The sequence below is a fragment of the Gobio gobio genome (assembly GCF_949357685.1).
Source record: "Gobio gobio genome assembly, chromosome: 4".
NCBI classification, from domain to species: Eukaryota; Metazoa; Chordata; class Actinopteri; order Cypriniformes; family Gobionidae; genus Gobio; species Gobio gobio.
In genome coordinates this window covers 3,669,454-3,675,947 of record NC_137100.1, presented here as the reverse complement: position 1 = coordinate 3,675,947, position 6,494 = coordinate 3,669,454, and positions in this window count along the sequence as shown.

Below are 6,494 nucleotides of genomic sequence, written 5' to 3'. Positions count from 1 at the left end.
ATGGATTCGATACGCTCCGAACCACTGAATCGACTCATGGATTCGATACGCTCCTAACCGCTGAATCGACTCGCTGATTCGATACGCTCCGAACCACTGAATCGACTCGCTGATTCGATACGCTCCGAACCACTGAATCCACTCGCTGATTCGATACACTCCGAACCACTGAATCGACTCGCTGATTCGATACGCTCTGAATCGCTGTACCGACTCGCTGATTCGATACGCTCCGAACCACTGAATCGACTCGCTGATTCGATACTCTCCGACCCACTGAATCGACTCGCTGACTTGATACGCTCTGAACCACTGAATCGACTCGCTGATTCGATACGCTCCGAACCACTGAATCGGCTTGCGGATTCGATACACTCCGAACCACTGAATCGACTTGCTGATTCGATACACTCCGAACCGCTGAATCAACTCGCTGATTCGATACACTCCGAACCGCTGAATCGACTCGCTGATTCGATACTCTCCGACCAACTGAATCGACTCGCTGACTTGATACGCTCTGAACCACTGAATCGACTCGCTGATTCGATACGCTCCGAACCACTGAATCGGCTTGCTGATTCGATACACTCCCAACCACTGAATCGACTCGCTGATTTGATACACTCCTAACCGCTGAATCGACTCGCTGATTCGATACGCTCCTAACCACTGAATCGACTCGCTGATTCGATACGCTCCGAACCACTGAATCGGCTTGCTGATTCGATACACTCCGAACCGCTGAATCAACTCGCTGATTCGATACACTCCGAACCGCTGAATTGACTCGCTGATTCGATACACTCCGAACCACTGAATCGACTCGCTGATTCGATACACTCCGAACCGCTGAATTGACTCGCTGATTCGATACGCTCCGAACCACTGAATCGACTCATGGATTCGATACGCTCCTAACCGCTGAATCGACTCGCTGATTCGATACGCTCCGAACCACTGAATCGACTCGCTGATTCGATACACTCCGAACCACTGAATCGACTCGCTGATTCGATACGCTCTGAATCGCTGTACCGACTCGCTGATTCGATACGCTCCGAACCACTGAATCGACTCGCTGATTCGATACTCTCCGACCCACTGAATCGACTCGCTGACTTGATATGCTCTGAACCACTGAATCGACTCGCTGATTCGATATGCTCCGAACCACTGAATCGGCTTGCGGATTCGATACACTCCGAACCGCTGAATCGACTTGCTGATTCGATACACTCCGAACCGCTGAATCAACTCGCTGATTCGATACACTCCGAACCGCTGAATCGACTCGCTGATTCGATACTCTCCGACCCACTGAATCGACTCGCTGACTTGATACGCTCTGAACCACTGAATCGACTCGCTGATTCGATACGCTCCGAACCACTGAATCGGCTTGCTGATTCGATACACTCCGAACCACTGAATCGACTCGCTGATTTGATACACTCCTAACCGCTGAATCGACTCGCTGATTCGATACGCTCCTAACCACTGAATCGACTCGCTGATTCGATACGCTCCGAACCACTGAATCGGCTTGCTGATTCGATACACTCCGAACCGCTGAATCAACTCGCTGATTCGATACACTCCGAACCGCTGAATTGACTCGCTGATTCGATACACTCCGAACCACTGAATCGACTCGCTGATTCGATACACTCCGAACCGCTGAATTGACTCGCTGATTCGATACGCTCCGAACCACTGAATCGACTCATGGATTCGATACGCTCCGAACCACTGAATCAACTCATGGATTCGATACGCTCCTAACCGCTGAATCGACTCGCTGATTCGATACGCTCCGAACCACTGAATCGACTCGCTGATTCGATACGCTCCGAACCACTGAATCGACTCGCTGATTCGATACGCTCCGAACCACTGAATCGACTCGCTGATTCGATACACTCCGAACCACTGAATCGACTCGCTGATTTGATACGCTCTGAATCGCTGTACCGACTCGCTGATTCGATACTCTCCGACCCACTGAATCGACTCGCTGACTTGATACGCTCTGAACCACTGAATCGACTCGCTGATTCGATACACTCCGAACCACTGAATTGACTCGCTGATTCGATACACTCCGAACCACTGAATCGACTTGCTGATTCGATACACTCCGAACCGCTGAATCAACTCGCTGATTCGATACACTCCGAACCGCTGAATCGACTCGCTGATTCGATACTCTCCGACCCACTGAATCGACTCGCTGACTTGATACGCTCTGAACCACTGAATCGACTCGCTGATTCGATACGCTCCGAACCACTGAATCGGCTTGCTGATTCGATACACTCCGAACCACTGAATCGACTCGCTGATTTGATACACTCCGAACCGCTGAATCAACTCGCTGATTCGATACACTCCGAACCACTGAATTGACTCGCTGATTCGATACGCTCCGAACCACTGAATCAACTCACGGATTCGATATGCTCCGAACCACTGAATCAACTCACGGATTCGATACGCTCCGAACCGCTGAATCGACTCATGGATTCGATACGCTCCTAACCGCTGAATCGACTCGCTGATTCGATACGCTCCGAACCACTGAATCGACTCGCTGATTCGATACGCTCCGAACCACTGAATCGACTCGCTGATTGGATACGCTACGTACCGCTGAATCGACTCACGGATTCGATACGCTCCGAACCACTGAATCGACTCATGGATTCGATACGCTCCGAATCGCTGTACCGACTCGCTGATTCGATACGCTCCGAACCACTGAATCGACTCGCTGATTCGATACTCTCCGACCCACTGAATCGACTCGCTGATTTGATACGCTCTGAACCACTGTACCGACTTGCTGATTCGATACGCTCCGAACCACAGTACCGACTCGCTGATTCGATACTCTCCGACAAATTGAATCGACTCGCTGATTTGATACGCTCTGAACCGCTGAATCGACTCGCTGATTCGATACGCTCTGAACCGCTGAACCGACTCGCTGATTCGATACGCTCCGAACCGCTGAATCGACTGTCTGATTCGATACGCTCTGAACAGCTGAACCGACTCGCTGATTCAATACACTCCGAACTGCTGAATCGACTCGCTGATTCGATACGCTCTGAACCGCTGAATTGACTCGCTGATTCAATACACTCCGAACCGCTGAATTGACTGGCTGATTCGATACGCTCTGAACCGCTGAATTGACTCGCTGATTCGATACGCTCTTAACCGCTGAATCTACTCGCTGATTCGATACGCTCCGAACCACTGAATCGACTAGCTGATTCGATACGCTCCGAACCACTGAATCGACTCGCTGATTCGATATGCTCCGAACCACTGAATCAACTCGCTGATTCGATACGCTCCGAACCACTGAATCGACTCGCTGATTCAATACACTCCGAACCGCTGAATTGACTGGCTGATTCGATACGCTCTGAACCGCTGAATTGACTCGCTGATTCGATACGCTCCTAACCGCTGAATCTACTCGCTGATTCGATACGCTCCGAACCACTGAATCGACTAGCTGATTCGATACGCTCCGAACCACTGAATCGACTCGCTGATTCGATATGCTCCGAACCACTGAATCAACTCGCTGATTCGATACGCTCCGAACCACTGAATCGACTCGCTGATTCGATACACTCCGAACCACTGAATCGACTCGCTGATTCGATACACTCCGAATCGCTGAATCGACTCGCTGATTCGATACGTTCCGAACCGCTGAATCGACTCGCTGATTTGATACCCTCTGAACCACTGTACCGGCTCGCTGATTCGATACTCTCCGAACCACTGTACCGACTCACTGATTCGATACGCTCCGAACCGCTGAACCGACTCGCTGATTCAATACACTCCGAACCGCTGAATCGACTGGCTGATTCGATATGCTCTGAACCGCTGAACCGACTCGCTGATTCAATACACTCCGAACCGCTGAATCGACTGGCTGATTCGATACGCTCTGAACCGCTGAATTGACTCGCTGATTCAATACACTCCGAACCGCTGAATTGACTGGCTGATTCGATACGCTCTGAACCGCTGAACCGACTCGCTGATTCAATACACTCCGAACCGCTGAATCGACTGGCTGATTCGATACGCTCTGAACCGCTGAATTGACTCGCTGATTCAATACACTCCGAACCGCTGAATTGACTGGCTGATTCGATACGCTCTGAACCGCTGAATCGACTGGATGATTCGATACGCTCTGAACCGCTGAATTGACTCGCTGATTCAATACACTCCGAACCGCTGAATTGACTGGCTGATTCGATACGCTCTGAACCGCTGAATTGACTCGCTGATTCAATACGCTCCGAACCGCTGAATTGACTCGCTGATTCAATACACTCCGAACCGCTGAATTGACTGGCTGATTCGATACGCTCTGAATCGCTGAATCGACTCGCTGATTCGACTCGCTGATTCGATACGCTCTGAACCGCTGAATCAACTCGCTGATTCAATACATTCCGAACCGCTGAATCGACTCGCTGATTCGATACACTCCGAACCGCTGAATCGACTCGCTGATTCAATACTCTCCGAACCGCTGAATCGACTCGCTGATTCGATACACTCTGAACCGCTGATTCGACTCGCTGATTCGATACACTCCGAACCGCTGAATCGACTCGCTGATTCAATACTCTCCGAACCGCTGAATCTACTCGCTGATTCGATACTCTCTGAACCGCTGAATCGACTCGCTGATTCGATACTCTCCGAACCACTGAATCGACTCGCTGATTCGATACTCTCAGAACCGCTGAATCGTCTCGCTGATTCGATACGCTCTGAATCACTGAATCGACTCGCTGATTCGATACGCTCTGAACCGCTGAATCGACTCGCTGATTCGATACACTCTGAACCGCTGAATCGACTCGCTGATTCGATACTCTCTGAACCGCTGATTCGACTCGCTGATTCGATACTCTCCGAACCGCTGAATTGACTCGCTGATTCGATACTCTCCGAACCGCTGAATCGACTCGCTGATTCGATACGCTCTGAATCGCTGAATCGACTCGCTGATTCGACTCGCTGATTCGATACTCTCCGAACCGCTGATTCGACTCGCTGATTCGATACGCTCTGAATCGCTGAATCGACTCGCTGATTCGACTTGCTGATTCGATACTCTCTGAACCGCTGAATCGACTCGCTGATTCGATACTCTCTGAACCGCTGAATCGACTCGCTGATTCGATACTCTCCGAACCGCTGAATCGACTCGCTGATTCGATACTCTCCGAACCGCTGAATCGTCTCGCTGATTCGATACGCTTTGAATCGCTGAATCGACTCGCTGATTCGACTCGCTGATTCGATACACTCTGACCCGCTGATTCGACTCGCTGATTCGATACACTCCGAACCGCTGAATCGACTCGCTGATTCAGTACTCTCCGAACCGCTGAATCGACTCGCTGATTCGATACTCTCTGAACCGCTGATTCGACTCGCTGATTCGATACTCTCTGAACCGCTGATTCGACTCGCTGATTCGATACTCTCCGAACCGCTGAATCGACTCGCTGATTCGATACTCTCCGAACCGCTGAATCGACTCGTTGATTCGATACGCTCTGAATCGCTGAATCGACTCGCTGAATCGACTCGCTGATTCGATACTCTCCGAACCGCTGATTCGACTCGCTGATTCGATACTCTCTGAACCGCTGATTCGACTCGCTGATTCGATACTCTCCGAACCGCTGAATCGACTCGCTGATTCGATACTCTCCGAACCGCTGAATCGACTCGCTGATTCGATACGCTCTGAATCGCTGAATCGACTCGCTGATTCGACTCGCTGATTCGATACTCTCCGAACCGCTGATTCGACTCGCTGATTCGATATGCTCTGAATCGCTGAATCGACTCGCTGATTCGACTCGCTGATTCGATACGCTCCGATCCACTGAATCGACTCGCTGATTCGATACACTTCATGAATCAGTGTTTTGAAATCGGTTAGCACCATATAAATCGTTATTTAGTTTGTTTTGGCGCATCAAAAATATTCTCGTGGCTTTATAATATTAATATTGAACCACTGTCCTCACATGGACTGATTTAAATATGTGTTTAGTAAATTAATGGATCTTGAGAGTGTAAATGCAGGCCTCACTGAGCCTTCAGATTTCAACACTAATATCTTCATCTGTGTTCTGAAGATGAACGGAGGGCTTACGGGTGTGGAACGGCATGAGGGTGAGGAATAAATCACATTATTTACATTTTTGGGTGAACTAACCCTTTAAGATTGTAAAAATATTTCACAATTTTTGTTTTTACTGTATTTTATATCAAATAAATGCAGCCTCTGTGAGCAAAAACATGCATATAATATGTCAAATATCACGTTCTTGACATGTTTCATGACATTCACAAACATTAGCTATATATCATACAGCTGTGAACTGATCTCAAGTCAGCGACTTATGACGGGCTTCATTGTCTATACA